The sequence below is a fragment of the Macrotis lagotis genome, chromosome 8 (genome assembly GCF_037893015.1).
Source record: "Macrotis lagotis isolate mMagLag1 chromosome 8, bilby.v1.9.chrom.fasta, whole genome shotgun sequence".
Lineage (NCBI taxonomy): Eukaryota > Metazoa > Chordata > Mammalia > Peramelemorphia > Peramelidae > Macrotis > Macrotis lagotis.
The window spans coordinates 38,962,729-38,984,445 of NC_133665.1; the positions used below are offsets into that span (position 1 = coordinate 38,962,729).

The following is a 21,717-nucleotide window of genomic DNA, read 5'->3' on the forward strand; positions in this document are numbered from 1 at the left end:
CAACTTTCTTTGGAGAGGACTGTGGAGTCCGCCCCAGAATCTAGTATGCCAGAAAAGATCCGGCCCTGAATGGTTAATTTAAGTGTAGGGCGTTCCTGTGAAATGGTTTGAGCCCAAAAAACATCTGAAGACCCTGGGTTGGAGGCTCCCCTCCTTTGTGTAACTGTTGAATATTGGGTTTGCAGGGGGAGCGGGAGTGCTTGGGCAAGGCGTTGTCCTTTCTGAATAGTGATGAAGTTATTAAGAGCGGACACCATTATTCTAATTTCTCCTGTATAATCATTGTCTACAAGAGAGGGGTGGACAATAAGGTCACCCAAGGTGGAGGAGGCACGGCCAATTATAAGAAAAAGGAATCCCTGAGGGGGGGGGTCCATAGACGCCAGTGGGGATCATACTGGGACCATCCTCAGGGTTTAATATTGTACAGGAGGAGGAACACAAGTCCACCCCTGCGCTCCCTGTGGTGGCTCTGCGTAATGGTAGGTGGGCAAGCTGTTCCCCGAGGCTTGCGAGTTGGGGGTTGTTTGAGGGGCCCGGGGCTGGCCCCTCTTGCCGTTTCCCGGAAACGGGACAATAGGTTGGCCTTCAGCGTTGGTGGTGGATCGACAGGTGTTGGCCCAGTGCTTTCCTTTCCTACATCTGGGGCAGAGGGTCTGTGGTTGATTAGGTCTTTGGAAAAAACCTCCTGTGTTGTTGTTGGTAATTGGGCATTGGCGGGCAAAGTGGCCTTCCTGGCTACACCTAAAACAGGTCTTAGATTGGTCAGAGTGCTGAAGGGCTGCCCCAACAGCTAAATGAACTGCCTGCGTAAGGGGGTCTATGTCTCTACAGAGCCTTATCATTTCATCTAAGGTTTTGTTTCTCCATTTTCCCCGTAAAATGGAGCGGCAAGTGGCATTGGCATTCTCATAGGCTAAGCGTCTAACAAGCTGGTCATCAGCCGCTTCCTGCCCTAGGGTCCTCTCTGTAGCTTCCAGGAGCCTGCTTACATATTCTGAGAATTCCTCCTGGTTTCCTTGGACGATTTTATTGAGGGGTGCAAAAGGGGAGCTAGTGTTGGGAAGGGCCCGCCAGGCAGAAATGGCAGCACTAGCTGCCTGAGCAAGCAATCCAACTGGGAGACGTGACTGCCGGGTTTCACTAGCATACTTGCCCTGCCCTGTGAGTTTTTCATAAGCTCCCTTAGAAGTTTTATAGGTAGTTGAAGCAATGGTTTGACAACGATCAAAAAAATCAGCCTTCCAGGTGAGGAACTGTCCTCGTGTAAGTACTGCCTGGACAACCCTGAGCCACTCGGAGGGGAGAAGATGTCCCCCACGGGGGATGGCTTCTAGTGCTGAGAGAGTAAAGGGGGCATTAGGCCCATAGGTCTTAACAGCTGTATGTAAGTCTTTCAAGTTTTTGAAGTGGATTTTTCTATAATTTAGTGGTTTTTGTTCCCCTTGACGATCTGCCACTTCCCTTTCATCTTCCCTGCTCCTATTCTCCTCTTCCTCTTCTTTGCTATGGGAAGACTCGGGGGGCTCAGCCTCTCCTGCATCAGGGTCACTGTCATCTTGGCGGGATCTTGTCATGACAGGGAATGCCATTTGTTTTTTATAATTCATGGCAGCTTCTGCCTTAGAGTGTCTCTGTTTTGTTTTGCTTACACTTCTGGTTTTTGAATTAAACTGGTTTTTTAAGAGGGGGATTTTAAGGGACCTTTGTAATGAATCCTGTAGGGCAGACAACTCACTGGAGAGCTGCGCATATTGTGTTTGGAGATCTAAAACCTCACGGAGTTCTTTTACTTGCACGGATAGTTGCTCCCGTGCCTTATTGAGTGTGGTCATATTAGGTCCCAGGGGCAGGAGGGCAGGGGCAGTTAGGTATGGAGGGGGAGCGGAGGCTAGGGGCCAGTCTGGGTTATTATATCTAGCAGCTTCTTCCTCAAGTTCTGCCTCATTGCCTGGGTCTAGAGGCTCTGAGTCTGGGTCCATCTCTGGACTGGACTGGAGATTCTTATTTCTTGTAAACACTGGGCAGGTTATGGACTCCTCTGCTGGTGTTATCTCAGAAGGGAGAGGAGGATAGAGGGATTTGCTTGGGGGGATTTCAATAGCTGCTGAGGGAGATCTAGCTGGAGTTTTAGGGGGTTTCGCTTCCTCTTCTTTCAAAGACTTTATAGAGGCTGTACGCGAAAGAGGGCGAAGGCAGGACTCTGCAACTAAAAGAAGCTGTTTTTTTGTGGGGTCCCTGGTTGCGCTTTCCACTATGTCTCTTATAAGACCCCAGTAAGAAAGGGCTGAAACAGGGACGGCATCGGGTCCTTCTATTTTCAATTTCTGATTAAGATCTCTTCCTACTTTCTGCCATTTGTCTGGGTGGATCTCAGGTCCTGTTACCAGAAACCACGGGCATACTTCATCTATAAAAAGGAAGAATCTAACAAGATCCTTTTTCTTTACTTTAACTCCCCTGTCTTTAAGTGCCAGTTTAAGGTCCCGTATAAAGACCTGTTCTTTAGACAGCTTGGAACCCATGAGAAAAGAATGAGGCAGACGTCACTTACCTGTTCGTGGGGCTCTCCGGAGCGATCAGAGGGGGTCGCGACGATTCTTCTTTACGGGGTCTGCCTGGCAAGAGTCCGTGCCTCGAGCCACACGATGGGCGCCACGTGCCCCGACCCGCGGGGCAGAAAAGTGGGGTGTCGAGGAGGACCCAGCCTGAAATGGAATGGGTGAGAATAAGGAGAGTGAGACCCAAGGATGGTGGATAAGGTCTGAGTTTATTTGAGAAAAATACCTGCTTATATTTTGTAGAGAAGGAACAAGGGGATTAGCTTAGGGGTGGAGTTGGTATGCCTTGGCCTGAGAGAAGGGATAGTCTGTGGTCAGTTTGTTCTTGATAATGGAGGGTGACCTTCCTTTATCTTGGCCCTTAGTATGCCTGGAATTTTGTTTGCTCCTTTTATCTTATCTGACAGGGGGCTTCTTGGCTCCTGGTATGTCTGGAATTTATTTGCTCTTTTTATGGGGGCTTCTTGGCCCCTGGCAGTATAGAATCTAGCCACAACTACCAAGTTAAGTCAAATTAAGTCAAATAAGTCAAATGTGATTTTTCCATCTCTTCCTAGGGCTACATGTAAGCTCTCTTGCAGGATGGCCATCGTTTGTGTCAACCCAAACATAGGCAAGGTGACATAGTGGATAGATAGCTGATCCTGGAGTCAGGAAGACTTGAATTCAAATTCAGCCTCAGATACTTACTATCTATATGATCCTGGGGAAATCACTTAACCCTCTTTGTCTCATTTTCCTCATCTGTAAAATGAATGAAGAAGGAAATGGAAAATGATTCCAATATCTTTGCCAAGAAAGTCCCAGATGGGGTCACAAAAAATCATACACAATTGTTCAAGAAACTGTATCCATTGGAAAGGGCAGTCCCATATGCTTTGATCGACTTTTTAGAAATCTTCATCTGCCTGGATTATAGATTCGTCTCTGAGATAACTCTAGCCCATCTTTATTTAGTTATGTGCACCTAACAGGATTTTCTTTTTTATTCACAAATTTTTCTTTAAAAATAGCATATTATTGGAATTCAGGGCCTGGATAAATCATATTTCTTATATATTATAATAAACTCCTTTTTCCCCTCATTTTCCTAGACTTGCCTGATTTCATTAGGGTAAAGCCCTAGGTAAGATTTTCTATAAACAGGAGCTCAAAATACAGCCTTCCTCACTTCTATAATTTTTTTTGGCGGGGGGAGAGTACATTTCCTTGCCCTGCTGCATCTTCATCCAAACTGTGTGAACCTGACAGAGCTTTATCCTAGATTTAGTAAGAGGAGGGCCTCTTTGTGGGTACAAAGTGCTCCCCATCTGCAGATAAGATGATGCTTCAAAGGAATGTGATCATTTATTGTGAATTGATTGTGATAAAATAGCTTAGCCTTCTTGATTAATATCTGAGTCATAGTATTTAACCTGCTTGCAGTCAGAGGGTCCAACTTCGCTTTACCAAGACTTTCTGTGTAAACAAAACCTGTTTTTGCAGAGATGTCAGGATGATTGAGACAGGAGACAGCATAATCTAGATGCCCAATTTTCTTAAAAATAACTTTTAATTTCTCTAGAAATATTAAGAAATGCTTTTTTTCTCTGCTCTAGAAAGACCTTTCCAAAATTCTTTGGGCAAGCTCTTTGGAAAGATGATTGATAAGTAGAGGACAAAAAGGGAAACAGATTAAAGGTGATAACCAAATTTAATTGTTTCCTGCTTCCAGAACTGAAGCAACTGGCTACCTTGAAAAAGTATTAAGATATTGATGAAGGTAAGGAACTTTCTTGATTTTAAGAGAGAAGAGATGATCCTAGTCCTTTAATCCATTTTAAGGTATCTTTTCCATATGTTACCTGAAAATTGTCTTAAAACAGGATTCTCTTCAGCAGGATGGAGTAGAAAGAGACTATGACAATTTGGATCTCTCTCTCTCTCTCTCTCTCTCTCTCTCTCTCTCTCTCTCTCTCTCTCTCTCTCTCTCTCCCCCTTCCCTCCTCCCTCCTTCCCCTCCAAGCTCATTCCTTGTCCTTTGTAGCTACTCTTAATCAGCAAGTAGCCTCATCCATTTTCATTCCATCTCCTTATCTTTATTCTCATTTCCCTATGATGTGGTAATAAGGGAGGAACTAAGAGATGCTAGTTTATCTCCTTTTAAAAAATATGCACCTATCAGGACCATCTTTCTCCTATTATGAAATCCTTCTATAAAAACAGCCAGCTCAATTTGGATTTGGTATCAAGCTGCATTCAACTGGCTTTTGTCTTTAGTTCTTTAATAAACTCTTATAAATGTTCTCTTCCTGGACAAGACCCAAGCAAAGATTTTCTTTTCACAACAGTATCAATAATAAATGTATTTTTCTTTATTGGAGAAGGGATGAATTACAAGATTCAAATCCTTTATAGGGAAATGATATTGTCATGGTTAGAGAAAGCTAGACTACGAATTCCCTAATATCTCAATTTTTTCAGTGCTGTGCTTTCTAAAGCAAACCATGAATTTGAATTGTTATACATGAATTAAAATAAAGAACTAAAAAAGACTTCAAGGAATTAGTTTTCACCATAAGTTTCTATAGTCCAAATTATCCTAGAAATAGAAAATTGATGCAGTGGGACAGATATTGACCTTAAGGGAAGAAAACTAAAATTTAAGTTCCAATTCTGCTGTTTGATTGTTATGTGACTTAAGGCAAGTCAATTAACCTCTAGGATCCTTAGATTTCATTTTATCTGTAAAGTCAGAGACTCAAATTTTTATGCCACTTTACATGAACCTTTCCATATTATTCATCATTTTCTTTAATCATTTGAATTTCCATATCCAAATCATTTTCATATGATTTTCATATCATTCCTTAATCAGTCCCCATCTCCCATTAATTTTCTCTACAAATTATTTCTTTCTAAAAAACTCAATGTTCATGAATCATGTAGACTTTAGTATCTTCAAGTGTTTGATCTGTAGATTTATTTGTAAGACAGAACATTGGGCTGGGACATTTAGTTTTGTCTTTCTAGGAATCAACCAAGGGAAATGATTGGGGGGGATCATGTTGTGAAAAGGACAAAAATTTTAAATAGTTCTCAGTTCTTTATGGCTCTTTTTTGATAATGAGGAGCAAAAACGAGAAAAGAAGGTATTAAGGATTAAGAATAAGATCGTCAGGCTGCCTACAAAGATTAAGATAGCATAAAATTTGAGAAAATAAATGAACAATATTCATGATAATAATAATAATAATAATAATAATAACAGTAATGGAATTTATATAGTGTTTTGAAGTTCGTTTTATTGTTTAGTTGTGTCAGACTCTTTGTGATCCCATGGACCATGGTATACAGGATCTGCTATCCTCCACGATTTCTCCAACTTGGTGCAAGTTCATATTCTTTGTTTCTATGATGCTATCTATCCTTTTTATCCTCTTATTCCCTTATTCTCTCTTATCCCCATTTCCTTTACAAAGTACTTTAAGTATGTTATTTCTCAGATGATCCTCACAACAACTTATGAGAGGAGGTACTCCAGTTCATCTGCCATTCAGCTATCAAAGTGATCTTCCTAAAATACAGGTTTCATCATTTCATTCCATTATTCAGTCAACTACATTGGTTTCCTATCACCTCCCAAATCAGATATCAAAACTTCTGGCTTTTAAAGCCCTACATAACTTTGTCCTTTCCAGTATTCCTAGACTTCACATCCCTTTCCCCCCATGTATTCTGTAACCCAATGATAATGGTCTTCTTGATGTTCTTTTACTAGACCATCCATCTCTCAATTCTGGGGATTTTTGTTTATTGTTCCCCCCACTCCATTCTTGGAACTCTCTTCCTCATCTCTGCCTTATCACTTCCCTTTTTTCAAGTCTCATCTAAATTGCATTTCTTCAAGAAACTTTTCCTAATAACCTTTAAGTCTACTGTCTTCCCTAATACCTAGCACAGTACCTGGTAAATAGTAGGCATTTAATAAATGCTTGTCGACTCATTGAAAAACTAACTTTGGGTATCTAATGGCAACAAAGAAGCTCATTTTATCTGATCGTACTTGCTGTGATTAGATTAAGTATCTACCATGAACATAATTTCCATTTTGGTACTAGCATCAACTGCAGAAGATGAAATAGAGAAATCCTGAGAAGCTGACAAGAACCGTCAAACTAAGCATCCACCTTGATACTTGGTGACTTCATAGTGAAGGTGGGCAAAGTGGAGGGTGTAAAAACCACATTGAAAAATATGGTGAGCCCTCCGCGGGTCGTGAAGCCTCTGGCCCGGGCATGTGATACGGGCCCCGGTCCGTCGGTGGCTCGGCCCGCCCGCCCGTCCTTCCGTGGGTGCCATCAAGGCCGAGGCGGCCAGTCAGGTGCTGCTGGGCTCGGGCCTCACCATCCTCTCGCAGCCGCTCATGTACGTGAAGGTGCTCGTGCAGGTGGAATATGAACCTCTTCCTCCAACTATGGGAAGAAATAATTTTGGACGGCAAATCTATCAACTCCCTGGCCTTTTTTTTTATGCTCAGCATATTATGAGTATCGATGGAAAAAGTGGACTTTTTAAGGGCTTAACTCCCAGACTGTGTTCTGGAGCCATTGGAACTGTGGTCCATAGTAAAGTTTTGCAGCGATACCAGGATTAGGACAAGGCTGAGGAGTTAAAACAAGGACTTGAACCTTCACAAAAAGATGGTCCATCCAGTTTTGACAAGGTTGTCAAGGAGACTACTCGGGAGATGTTGGCTCGTTTTGCTGCTTCCCTTGTCATGCATCCCTTCCATGTGATCACTCTGAGGTCTATGGTACAATTCATTGGCAGAGAGACCAAATATTGTGGACTATGTGACTCCATAGTAACCATTTATCGAGAGGAGGGCTTCCTAGGATTCTTTGCGGGTCTTATTCCTCGTCTCCTGGGGGATATCATTTCCTTGTAGCTTTGTAATTCATTGGCCTACCTCGTCAATACCTATGCACTGGAGAGTGGGGTTTCCACTATGAATGAAATGAAGAGTTATTCCCAGGCTGTCACTGGATTCTTTGTCAGTATGCTGAACTATCCCTTTGTACTAATCTCCAACCTGATGGCTGTCAACAACTGTGGGCTTGCTGGTGGATGCCCTCCTTATGCCCCAATTTATTCTTCCTGGTTAGACTGTTGGTGCATGCTACAAAAAGAGGGAAACATGAGCCGTGGAAATAGCTTGTTTTTTTCGGAAGGTCCCCTTTGGGAAGACTTACTGTTGTGACCTGAGGATGTTAATTTGAAGATATGGGGCAGGGACAGTGACATTTCTGTAGTCCCAGATGCACAGAATTATGGGAGAGAATGTTGATTTCTATACAGTGTGGTGCGCTTTTTTTTAATAATCATTTTAATCTTGGGGAAATGGAGGTGTTTGGTGTCTGTCTTTTTTGTTCATTTCCCGATGCAAACTGCTTTACTGCTGAGATTCCCCAATGATTCTTTTTCCTGAAATGGGCAGTTTTTGCTTTGGGTTTAGATATGATTTCTATAAAGCAAAACTGCACTTTTCTGGAGGAATGGGCAAGTTATTATGGAGTTAAGGCCTCAGTTTTAAACTTTTTAAGAATGAAGAATCATAAAATTCCAAACAGGAATAGAAACAACTTGTGAAACGTCAGAAAAAATTGCTAAAGCAACTTTCTAGGAGATAAATAATTATCCTCCTCTTGTGTACTCTATCTAAAGAGATAGTAGGATCCCCACAGAGCCTGCTTCCTGATATAAGGCTTTGAAATTAATTTTCTCTGACCCCATCCCGCATTTTGCACAACTCAGTGGAAGTAGAATGAGTTTTAAGAGTGAGATGTTAACAATAGCAAAGATTATTTTTAAATTCCTTTAACCAAAATGAAGTACAAAAAAAGCTGACTTGGTAATGACTTCAACCCTCCTTCCCTATAAGCTCCACAACAAACCTTGTAAAGTAGAAAACAAATTAGAAAAATATTATGGCACTGTCTTTGGTCCTCTCTATGAGCTGAGTTCTTGCCATATCCAACAGGGCATTATAATATGATTTTAATTGTACGTGATGTTTTTATTTTTCTTCTCCTCTCCCCTTCCCCATTTTGTTTAAAGGAGGGTGGGAGTCATTTAGTTTTAATTTCTAACGACACTCTAAAATAGGATTTTTGTAATGTTGGGTCTGATAATGTAGATTTCATTCTCCAGTACCAAGATTTTCTTAGCCAGAGCATCAATAGCCTGGCACAATGTGACCCATGACTAAATGTGTTACAGAGATTTACAGAACAAAGAACATTTTAGAAGGAAATGGAAAAATAAAATTCTAAAAACCTTAAAAAAAAGAAAAATATGGTGAACCTCAAGGAATGAGTCCAAAGGACTGTTTGTAAAGAATATTGGTCTGGTCAGAAGATCTCAGTTTTAATACTGGTCATTGTTTGCTCTCTTGGGCACATTATCTTTTCTCACTTCATTTTCCTCATGTGTAAAATGAGAGTCTTAAGATAATTTTTTATTCTTTCCCTTTATTGATATGATCTTATTAACCTATGAAAAATCATCTTGCTTTGTACTTAATGAAAACACTTCAGAAAACAAATCAGAAGATATACAGCTAATATCATAAAAATGAAAATGACCATATCAATCTCAGGAAAAGATGATTACCAATGATCATTTCAGAATCAGCTATGAACATGTAGTAAAATATATCATGTGAATGATGATGAATAGATGAGAAGACACCAAATGCAATTGAAGCAGCTCCATACCATTTAAGCTGGTGACTCCAAAAAATGGGAAAGAGACAAAAGTAAATATGCTGACTGTATAACCATTTCAGGGATGTTTAACTCATGCAAGACAGTTGATATAACAAGTTGACTAAGTCAATATCATTTCATATTCTTGCCAAACAGTAAATGTGGAAGTTGGAGGTAATAACATATTGTATTGCAGGAACAATTGTACATTAGGGAGAAAAATTGAAAATTTCAAATATTATACCTCAAAAACTAGTCTAAGAGAAAGAAACAATTTGGAGTTTAATACGAGATTTAACAAAGTTGCATCATTCCAAGAGTATTGGTAGATAAAACCAGAAGTTGGGTAACAGACACTAAATGGAGAAGATTTTCCATCATTTCTATAGTAGGTGTTTTTTCTGTTGTAGGTAGTGATTGTGGAAACTGTTACATTTGGACTCAACTACCAAAATATACAATTTTGATGTTTAGGAAAACGACCATTGAACTTCAGTACTTTAGGGTAGGTGTGGAAGGAAGTTTTGTGGGAAGTAGTGAAAATTTTTTTTTAGGTTTTTTTTTTTTTTTTGCAAAGGCAAATGGGGTTAAGTGGCTTGCCCAAGACCACACAGCTAGGTAATTATTAAGTGTCTGAGGCCCGATTTAAACTCAGGTACTCCTGACTCCAGGGCTGGTGCTCTATCCATTGTGCCATCTAGCTGCCCCTGGAAGTAGTGAAATTTTAAAGGAACCTGAGGAGTCTTTTTTTTTAAAGAAAGATTTTATTTATTTTGAGTTTTACAAGTTTTCCCCCTATTCTTGCTTCTCTCCCCCTACCCCCCACAGAAAGCAGTCTTTTAGTCTTTACATTGTTTCCATGGTATACACTGATCTAAGTTGAATGTAATGAGAGAGAAATCCTATCCTTAAGGAGTAAAAATGAAGTATAAGAGAGCAAAATTACATAATAAGATAACAGTTTTTCCCCTAAATTAAAGGTATCAGTCTTTGGTCTTTGTTCAAACTCCAAATTTCTTTCTCTGGATACAGATAATATTCTCCATCGCAGATAACCCATAATTGCCCCTGTTTGTTGCACTGATGGAATGAGCAAAACCATCAAGGTTGATTATCACCCCCATGTTGCTGTTAGGGTGTAAAGTGTTTTTTTCTGGTTCTGCTCATCTTGCTCAACATCAGTTCATGCAAATCCTTCCAGGCTTCCCTGAATTCCCATCCCTCCTATTTTCTAATAGAACATAAATGTTCCATGACATACATGTACCACAGTTTGTTAAGCCATTCCCCAATTGAAAGTTATTCACTTAATTTACAATTCTTTGCCACCACAAACAGGGCTGCTATGAATATTTTTTGTACAAGTGATGTTTTTACCCTTTTTCATAATCTCTTCAGTGTATAGACCCAGTAGTGATATTGCTGTATCAAAGGGTATGCATATTTTTGTTGCCCTTTGTGTGAAGTTCCAAATTGCTCTCCAAAAAGTTTGGATGAATTCACAGCTCCACCAACAATGCCTTAGTGTCCCAGATTTCCCATATCCCTTCCAAAAATGATCATTGTCGTTTCTAGTCATATCGGCCAGTCTGAGAGGTGTGAAGTGGTAATTGAGGAACCTTTATAAAAGTTATTCTAAAGAGGAAGATTTTTTTAAAAAAGAAAAGATCATGGATAGTAGTTTTACCTATATGAACTGAGAAGACATAACCAATTATTGATTCATATGCCTTCTTACTCACGTCTTAAGAATTGTTTTGAGAATGCTCTTAACATCAGTGGTATCCTTGAAAAATAGAAGAAAACAAACTCTTACAAATTATTTCCTTTCTTCCTTTTCCTTCTGGGTAAATCAGGCTGAATTATATTTGGGAAATTAAGTTGCTGCTGGAAAAGTCTGTTTCTCTCTCTCTTGAGATCTCTTGATCTCTCAGACTCTGAAAGAAAGAGTGAATCCAGCCAGCCAATGGCAAACATGTAGCATAAAATAGAAAACATCTTCAGTCACTCAACAAGCTTTAAATTAACTACTTACTATGTACTAAGAATCATAGTAAATGCTGAGGATACAAAGAAATACAAAAACAAACAGAACAAAAACTGCCCCTTTCCTCAAGGAGCAGTATATTTTCTAAAGGTTGACTAGGACATAGGAATATAAAAGACAAGAAAAGATGCTGACTCCATTATATAATTTGAATTAGAACCTGCAGATAGTCCAAGTACTACACTGCTTCCCTGGTGATGTTAAAATCACTAGAAGTTCTCTAGTATATTGGATGACATCTAATATGGAAAACTTATGGGGGGAGATTGACAAGAATCCTATAGCAGGGAAAAGATACAGGCAGTCTGAATTTCAGAAGTAGAAAAAATATGTGCTGTGGTTTGGATCACAGATTTATCTAAGTACATATTTGACAGAAATGGAGAATTTCTCTCAGGGTGCTGATTTGGGAAAAAAAGTTTGAGAAAATTAACATCTTTCATAATTTCAAATTAAATTACCCATAGCAAGGCATTCAGAAAATTTTTGTACATAAACTTCAAAGAAGTTAGTTGTTAGAATAGAACTCAGTTATTAGTTCCAGCACTTTCTCTTCTCAAAGGTATCTTACCTAGACCTTTGGGATGTTAAATGACCTGTCGTTCTTAGGATTTCTAGAGCAGACGTCAACAAAGTATGACCAAAGGGTCATATCTAGTCTTCTGCCTGGCTTGTGAGCTAAGAATTTTTTTAACTATTTAAATAATGTAAAAATAATAAAATAAAAATAAAACTATTTAAAAATGTAAAAACAATTTGTGGTGGGCCAGGCAGCTTCCAGATTAATCCTGGATGCTGCATTTTATCAATCCCTGTTCTAGAGTATTTTTTCCTTATTCTTGAATGTCCTTATCAAATTTGAATTATAGATAGATGTTTTGTAGTGGAAAGAGTCCTGGACTTGAATTCAGGAAAACCTGAGTTTAAATACAGCCTCAGATATTTACTGTGTGATCTTGGACAAATCATTTAACTTCTTTTTTGCTCAGTTTTCTCAATTACAGAATGGCCATGGTAATAATTACTGGCCAGGGTTGTTGTGAGATTCAAGGGATATAATTTTGTAAAGTACTTAGCATTGTGCATCACACATAAATAAATGCTAACTGCTATTATGATGTTTTTGGTTTCTTTTGTCTTAGTAGTTGTAAATTTTATAATGACAATCACAGTGCCTAGTCTCAGTTTTTATTAACTAAGTTTTAACGTAATCATCTGATTCAAATATTTTTAATTAATGGATTAAATTAATTAATTAATGGATTTAAATAATGTATTCATTAATCAATTTTCTTTTTTTAAATGTTATTTTTCAATTACATGCAAAGATAGTTTTCAACATTTGTCTTTTAGTAAACTTTTGAGTTCCACATTTTTACCTCCCTTCTGTCCCCTCTCCCCATGTCAATGAATAATTTGATATGTTACAATTGTACAATAATCTTTAACATATTTTCATGTTGTGAAAGAAGAATCAGTACTAAAGGGGAAAAACCATGAGAAAATTTTTTTTAAAACATAAAACAGGGGCAGCTAAGTGGTACAGTGAATAGAGCACTGGCCCTGGAGTTATGAGGACTTGAGTTCAAATCCAGCCTCAGACAATAATTACCTAGCTGTATGACCTTGGGGAAATCACTTAACCCCATTGCCTTGCCAAAAACAAACATAAAAACAATTTTAAAATTGAAAAATAGTATGCTTTCATCTTCATTTAGACTCCATAGTTTTCTCTGGATGTGGATGGCATTTTTCATTGCAAGTCTTTTGAACTGCTGAGAGAAACTGAGTCCATCATAGTTGATCATTCCACAATGTTGCTGTTATTGTGTGTGATGCTATCCTGGTTCTGCTTACTTCACTCAGCATCAGTAAATGCAAGCCTTTCCAGGCTTTTCTGAAGTCTGCCTGCTCATGCCTTAATTTTCTTACCAATTCTAGAAAAACAATGCTTAGACCTCATAAGCAGAGCCTTTTTTTATAGGATGACAGGTCCTGAACTCAAACAATTAGAGCTGGGAAGGTCATAGAGTCCATTTTCCTTATTTTATAGGTAAAGAAACTCTCAGGAATTTTAAGTTACTTGCCCTAAATCCCATATGCAAAAAAGAAACGGAGGCAGAGGAAGGGAGAGGGGAAGAAAGGAATAATTATTTCTAAGGTACCTGTTTTGTGCCAGACTTGTTTTAAGTCCTTTACTACCATTATTTCATTTTTTCTCTTACAATAGTATTTGAGCCCAGACTTTCTGGTCTTTCCTTCCATTTTGTATGATCTCAAAATGATGGTGTTTAACCTAAGCTACACAAACTTACAACTGAGAAAATTGATATTAGGTAAAATGATCAAAGTTTCAGAGATCTAGAAAGAGTCATCAATATAAAAGATAACTTACAAAGCATTACATAGCAAATTTCCATATCATAAAAGTCGAATAAATATTATCCAACAATAGACTGGCTCCAAGACCACATCACCAACATTATTTTCTTTACGAACAGAGCCATAAAATTCAGTAAACAAAGCACCAAGTGTCTTCTCTAAGGAAAACTAGAGACAAGATCCATGCAAAGCACTGATCAAATAAGGGAAGGTGAATTATATGGTACCAATAGTGCTTGAAGGACTGGAAAGGGTTTTAATTTTTTTTTAATTTTCACTTTTCTTTCTCTATTCTTATGTATATGTCATAGCAGGGGGAAACTAAATGAATGAATTATCCCATAGGTTATTGAAAGGGAAAAGTCAAAAAAATAAGTAACAAGGTAACTTTAGAGCGAAATTTCCTAGTATCTTGTACACTAACAACATGAACAGATAAAATATAATTAATTATTACAACTTCATCATCCCAGTACCTAACATTTTAAGGACATATTTTGTATCTAATTATGAATGGCCTGCAGGGTAATCCATATGTGCTGCCCACCCCCAGAAGTGGGAAGCTGGGTGGTGCAATAAATAGAGTTCTAATTCTGAAGTCAGGAGGACCCCTGAGTTCAAACCTGGCCTTAGACATTTACTAAGTTGTGTGACCCTGGGAAAAATCATTTAATCCTGTTTACCTTGGTTTCCCCATCTGTAAAATGACTTGGAAAAGGAAATAATCAATTACTCCAATATCTTTACCAAGAAAACTCCAAATGGGATCATGAAGAGTCAGACATGATTGAAAATGATTGAACACCACCATCCTGAAATATAGGCAAAGAGAAAGGTAGTATAGTTATGAACTTGAAGTCAGGAAGCCTTGAACTCAAATGCTGCCTCATGCACTTATTTACTGGTTGTGTGATCCTAGGAAAGTGTTTTAGCCTCAGTATCCTTATCTGCCAAAAGAGAATAATAACAATCGCTATACCACAGAGATTTTATGAGAAGCAAATGAGATGATATATGGAAAGTGTTTTATAAATCTGAATGTGCTATATAATGTTAGCTGTCATTATCATAAAGGGAAGAGAATTAGAAAACAGTTGTCAACAGAGATATAGCTTATGGATATGTGAATATTGGTGTTACAGTCATATGAGATGGGGAAACAGTATCTTACATTAGTGCTGGCCTCTGATTTCAGCATTCAAATTTTTACTTTAATATTATTATTTATAGATCACATTGAAATTCCTAGATGTTTCAAATATAGTCATATTTAGGCCTTCCTACAAAAACAAATTTTGAGGTACAAAAGACAGATATTATTGTTTCCCTTTTTTGCAGATGAGGTGTCATTTGACTTCATTTGCAATGGTCTTTGGTCATTATCTACTTACCCATTTTTGTACTTCTCCAATGAAGAAGAATCCCTCACTTATTTTCCTTACTTTCCCTTTCAGTTCGAACAGCTCTTATAGAACAACTACCTGCCACTATGGAGAAAAAAAAATCTATTAGATATAAAATATGTCCTTAAAATGTTAGGTGCTGGAATGATGAAGGTGAAATAATTATATTTTATCTGTTCATGTTGTTAGTGTACATGATACTAGGAAATTTCCCTCTAAAATTACCTTGTTACATTTTAAAGTATTTTTATTATTTTTTTACTTTTAATTACTTTATAACACATATTGGTTACTTTTAAATAGAGATTTTTAGGTACTTAATGAATGTACATGTTGTCTCTGCCTTTAGAATGAAGAGATAACTTATTTTATTTCTCTTCTCTTTGCTTACTTAGCACTTTTTATCTGACTCAAGAGTAGGCATTGAATAATTTTGTTGATTGAAAAATTGGTAATTGTGGAATAATCTTCTTAGATTTAGGAAACAAGCATCATTTTTGCCATGAAACTTTCCTTGATTCATCATTGTTCAAAATGATATTTTCCTCTTTAGAGCTCATTTAATACTATGTTTTCACCTCTCTCATAAAATTTTTATTGTAGCTATTTGGCAATATTTATTTCTCTATTAAATTGTTGTCTACATGAGGCCAGATCATATTTTAATGTTTCTTGAGTCTACTTTGGTGGCTAATTGCAGTGCTCAGTTAGCAGTAAGCATATAATAAATATTTATTGAAGATATTTGAGATGACAAAGAGAAAAGTTTATTATTTAAAGCCAGAATAGATAGGAGAGAAAAATAAATATAATAATAATCCATGTAAAGAGAAAAGAGATTAATGTAGGCAAAAATAGTTGAATGGAAGAGTTGAAGCTTGAGCTGTTCCTTGAAGGCTGACTAGGTCTGGTTGAGTAGAGGAAAGTAACAAAGGCATTTTAGGTAAAGGGAGATTACATAAGAAAGAAGACTGGAAAAACAAACATCTTGCCTTTGAGGGTTGCTTCAGATTAAGAAATAAGACTGAATAGGAAAATAATTTAGAGCTAGAAGAAACTAATGGTTATCAAGTCAAACTCCTTCACTTTAGAGATGAGGAAACTGAGACGAAGTAAGTTTTTAAGTGATTCACCCAAGGTCAAACAGTTATATCTCAGAGGGAATAAATTGAGAGAATTGAGAGGGCTAGATTTTAATCCTGCTCATAAAGGTAAAAATTGTTTTATCATCAAAATTACACTTAAAAATTTCTTAAATTGCCTAGAACTAAAGTACTTTATAAGCCAATGTAGCTTAAAAAAAGGATTGGGGGAAGGTGGGACTAGGGTTTCTTTAAAGGAAGGCAATCTGAATCAGAAGGCAAATAGATCTGAGATGGTTGTTATGGAAATAATTGATTGTAAATTCTCTTTTTTACTATACTTAGCTAGGTTATTGATAAGAAAGATTGAGATCTATTTTTAAAAAACCCTAAGAATAGGTAAAGACTTAATAGGAAGACTGCTATTTAAGGAGGAAAATAATATTGAAAAGACTTCACTAATAGGTTTTATTATAGTTGAATGTAGCTTCTTGCTTCACCATGAGAAAAACGGGACACGTCAAAGCCAAAGCTGGTTTAAAAAAAAAAAGCAAAAACAATGGGAGCCTTTTAGCTGACCATCAGGGCTGGGAAGGCCTGCTAAGGATGTCCTTCTTATTAGCTTTGTAAGCCTAAATTGAATGAATAGATTTCTTGTTGATATGATGAATAGGAGATTACACAGTCATATTCAACAATGGTAGGTGTTCACACTTATGAGGGGCAGGAGAGAAGTAAGATTGACAAAGAATAATCAAATCTATATCCTTCATCTCATGCTGCCTCTGAGGCACAAGCTCATTGAGAAGGTGTATGGAATTGCCAGCATTATTTACATTAATTTTACTTTTGCTGAATGTACATTTGTTTAAGTTAAATATTTGTATGTTGTGACGTCATTGCAGTAATAATGGGGTTTTTTTTTTTTCCCAAGGCCCTCTGATCTTTGATATGGTGGAAAGAACAGTGGATGGGGGAACTTAAATTCATATTTTGATTCTTCCACTGACTAACTTATTAACCTTAAGCCTCAGTTTCTTCATCTGTACATGCTCTTTAAGCTTCCTTTCAGTTCTAAATCCCTGATCCTATAGCCTTGCAAGTCATCAATCATCAGCAAATCCTAGCTCCAAGATGTGAAACTTAAGTTCCTGAGAGACCTTGGGGACCACTAAAGATTTCTTAGTGAAAGAATGATAGGACATGATAGTATTTCAATAAGTTTAATGTGGCTATTGATTTAAGGAATGAATTAGAGAGGAAGAAGTGTGTAGAAAATAGGGAGTTAAATCAGGAAGCTGATAAGTCACAAACCAAAAAGATCTTTCCTGAGAGTTGTTAATCTGAGGTTCTTAATTTGTTCTAAAAATATTTTGATAAGTGTATTCCAGTATAACTGATTTCCTTTTTAATCTTTTGCATTTTATTTTATGCCATTTAAAAGCATTGTTCTGAGAAGAGGGTATATAGACTTTATCAGACTGTGAAAATGGTCCAAGGCCCCCCCCCCCCCCAAAGGTCAAGCATATTGAAGTGCTCAGTAAGAATCAATGGATGGAAAAAGATAGGACCCTAGCAATACAGGTTCTTCCTTTACCATAATATATATAGATGAATATGAAACACAGATTCTTCCCAGAGAATGTTGCCAAAAGAGAGTCTTTTGCTGGGGTGCTTGGTGGACAGAATATTCAGTAGAAATAACTGGTATTGAGATTTAAAGAGCATAAGCTTTGTCATCTCTAGACAAAAAGCCAATATGTAGGTGGTTTTAATAATTAACTTTGGGGAATAACAGAACACGGGTTAGACATGTTTTGCCAGTGTGTTCTGAATGAAAGGGCAGACATTTAAAAAATATCATAGTTCAAAAGCTGGGAAGATTTGGCAAGATAGTGAAGAGTAGGGAGGTGGGAGGATGCAGAAGTAGCACATGAATTCTTGTGTTAAAAGTTCAAGGACCAGGAAATTTGTGTGTTTGTGTGTGTTTGTGTGTGTGTGTGAGTGAGTGAGAGAGAGAGAGAGAGAGAGAGAGAGAGAGAGAGAGAGAGAGAGAGAGAATGAATATTTCACTGGAAATGACTGAAAAGAGGAAAGTTTTAAAGAGATGAGCCTGAGAAGAGATGGGAAAGAGAAGGAATGAAGGGAAGGAAAGGCATCAGTGATTTAGATCAAAGGTGAAAGGGAAGAAGAGAGAAACAAAGAACATTTCTGGTGACAGTTCTATGACCTTTCTACTAATATGCCAGATCTTTGATAGAGAAGGTTAAGGGCATACAGAGGGCATAAAAAGGAGAGTTAGCCGGAGACTTTAATGTTTGTGAATGTTGTATTTAAGGAGCTGGTTAGTAAGTAAGCTAAAGGAGAGTAGAAGCATTGAGAAATTAAGTATGTCAAAGGCAAAATTCAAAGGGATTCCCCCCATTCAAGTTTGAACTTTAGGCCAAAGAAGTTCCAAGAATGAGGCCTTGATAGATAGTTGATTTTAAATATTTGTCTTTTCCTGATATGGATGCAAAGAGATGAGAAAGTAATGTAAAGATTCAAACTTTTTAGGATGATTGTTAAGAAAGAAGCTATTTGAATGAGGAGTAAAGTTAGTAGAAAGATAGATGGGCTTTTTCATAGAGATTGTTGGGTCATATAACCAGAAGAATGAATAAAATACAGAGAGGTAAGTCAGCTAGTATTAGAATAGGAACTCTGATACTAGAGAAGTAGCTAACTTTTATTTGTGTTTTAGAATTTACAAAAGACGTTATTCATATTCAAGTCAACAAGTAAATAATCATTTATTAAATACTAGGGATACAAATGCAAGCAAAAAGAAAATTATTTGGACAGTTTAAGAGATCAGTGATCTCATTTATTCAATAGTTTTTTTTCTGCCTGCCTATGCTTACGACTCTTGATTTTGTCCTGCCATAAAACAGTGGTTCCTACTCAAGGTGCTTGGACTTACCAGTCTCCAACTAATAGCTAACCTTAATAAAAAGTACATTTATACAGCAATTACTATGTGCTGTGTACTGGATCATCCCTGACAACCCTGGGTGGTAGGTTCATGATTATCCCTATTTTACAGATGAGGAAACAGAGGCAAACAAATTAAATGACTTGTTTAGTGTCACACATCTAGTAAATGTTTGAGGTTATGTTTGAACTTAGTCTTTCTGATTAAGGCAAATAGGTGGTTCAGTGGATAGAGCACCAATGCTAGAATTGGGAAGGCTTCTCTTTCTGAATTCGAATCTGACTTCAGATGCTTAACTGTGTGACTCTGGGCAAGTCACTTAACCTTTTTTTGTCTCCATTTCTTTTTCTGTAAAATGAGCTGGAGAAGGAAATTGAAAACCATTTAGTATCACTGCCAAGAAGACTCTAATTGGGGTCTTGAAGATATGATTGAAAAACAATTAAATAAGTAAGCTTCCTAACTATAAGGTCAGTTCTACCTAACTGCCCCTCATCACCCCTAAATTGCATGAATCCACTGCAATCTAACAGTGCTCAATAATGATTGAACTTGTCTTTTATTCTGGTCATACTTTTTTATTCTGTTCATGACATTCTCTATACATCTTCTCCTGTGTGACTGGCAGTGGGTTGGAACACACAAATTTCTTTTGAGTGCCTCTTCATTATCCTTTTGGTGCCCTCCATTTCAATACTTCAGAGACTGCAGTCTCCCACAACTCCCTGCCAGACACCATTGCCTGAGAATATTGTTATTGAACTATTTAGACATATTTAAAATAGAAAACCAGACTGTGTTAATTTGGATAATGATTCTGTTTTATCTTCAGAGAACCTTATTCTTTTATCTTGGTTTAATTCTACAGGTGAATTGGCAGAAAGATCTTTTGAGTGTGTTTTTTTCTTTTTTATATAATGTATGATATAACAAGAGACAAAAAAAGTTCCTGCAGTTATTCTATTATATGCTAAGTTCTCTCAGTCTTAGCTAGAATTAGATCCATGGCTCATCTCTTAGGATTTTAGAGTCATAAATTTAAAGCTGGAAGGGACATTGGAGATGATTGAATTCATCTGTCTGTTGCTGAAGAAACTGAGGCACAGAGAGCTTAAATAACTTACCTAGGGCTACACAACTAGTTGATATTTGGACCTAGCTCTTCATGACTCAAAGCTCAATTGCTCTATTATTGTACTCTTCCTTTCAGAAGGATCATCCCATTCCCAACTATCTCTGGATTGAAGGATAAAATTTGACAAATGGGAAGAGAAAGTTCATTCTTTCTAAGAAAGAAAACACAATAAGTTTGGCTGAAGCATTTTATGGCATTTATGGCATTTAATCACGTCAATAGTCTAGAGAATCTCCTAAATAAGGTTTCAGAATGCATAAGAATATTTGGTTCAGGTTCAATTCTGGTTCAAGTTACCAAATTAAGTATAGCTGGCTAGTGTGTGTATGTGTGTGTGGGGGGGAAGTGGGAGATGGGTATGTGTGGATACAGTTATATACATGTGGAAGTAAATAGAAATTTATAGGATCCTATCCCTATCAGGTACTATATATGAGAAAAATACATTAAATTTCTTTTGAAAAATATTTCTTATCATGAGATGAGCAATACAAAATGAAAACATTTGTGGTCTCAGAAGAGTCAGTTGAATTTAACACATGACAACACAGAAATTGATAATTATTCATTTGTTGGTAGTTCCTTGAGTCTTAACTCCTCACATTTTTAATTCTGATTGTTCTCTTAAATTGGATTCTACTCTCAGTTCATTTTGTAGCTTAATTTGAGAGTTCCATCCATACATTTCTCTGCTTCGCTTCATCACCCAGGGCTCACTTTCCTCCCTGATTAACTAAATCAGTTGTGTACAATTCTCTTTGATTCACTTGTCTTCTCCCTATTCACATTTTGCCAACCCTCCATCTTGAATCACTCCTATTATTTGCTGCCTGCTTCCTTTTTAAACTTTTTTGAAGAAGTCATATTGTTTGGGACTACTACAAATTCAAGTTACCTAATCTGCCCTCAACCTTAATAAACTGCTATGTGGAAATCTGGTTGTTCTTTTGTGATCTCTCAACTTCTCTCACAATCATTGCTCCAAACCTCCTCTTCTCACCTCAGTACCGTCCTTACCAGCCATAGGCTTTGTCTTTTGTTTGGGCCTTCCATTCACAATGTTTTGATTTCTCTCACTTCACATCTCAAAATCCTTTCTCTCTTTCATGGTGCTTTCCTCATTTAGTTCAATTTCTAAGAATAAAGTGACACTTCACCTTGTTATGGTTAAAGCCTCTACTTTGTCCCATCTTCTCTGAGAACTTGTCCTATTGATCATTCATTTTCTTTCTTTTTCTATCCTTGTCTGTCATTTAATGTCAATAATTGATCACAAAAGAATAAGTATAATATCTTCTCTATCACCTCTCTCAGCTAGAATAAAGAAACCCGGATATAGCTTCTTTACACCTGAATCAGGTTTGTATAGTAGCTTCTTGGCTCA

The 21,717-nt window shown here is 37.3% G+C and overlaps 1 protein-coding gene and 1 pseudogene across 1 annotated transcript in view; both read left to right on the forward strand.

Annotated features, from left to right (window-relative positions):
• The window catches only part of LOC141495412 (guanine nucleotide-binding protein subunit alpha-14), a 408,685-nt gene that overhangs the window by 264,908 nt on the left and 122,060 nt on the right, over positions 1-21,717 (forward strand). The gene's annotated exons all lie outside the window — the stretch shown is intronic.
• Positions 6,928-18,276, forward strand: LOC141495413 (mitochondrial carrier homolog 2-like; annotated as a pseudogene).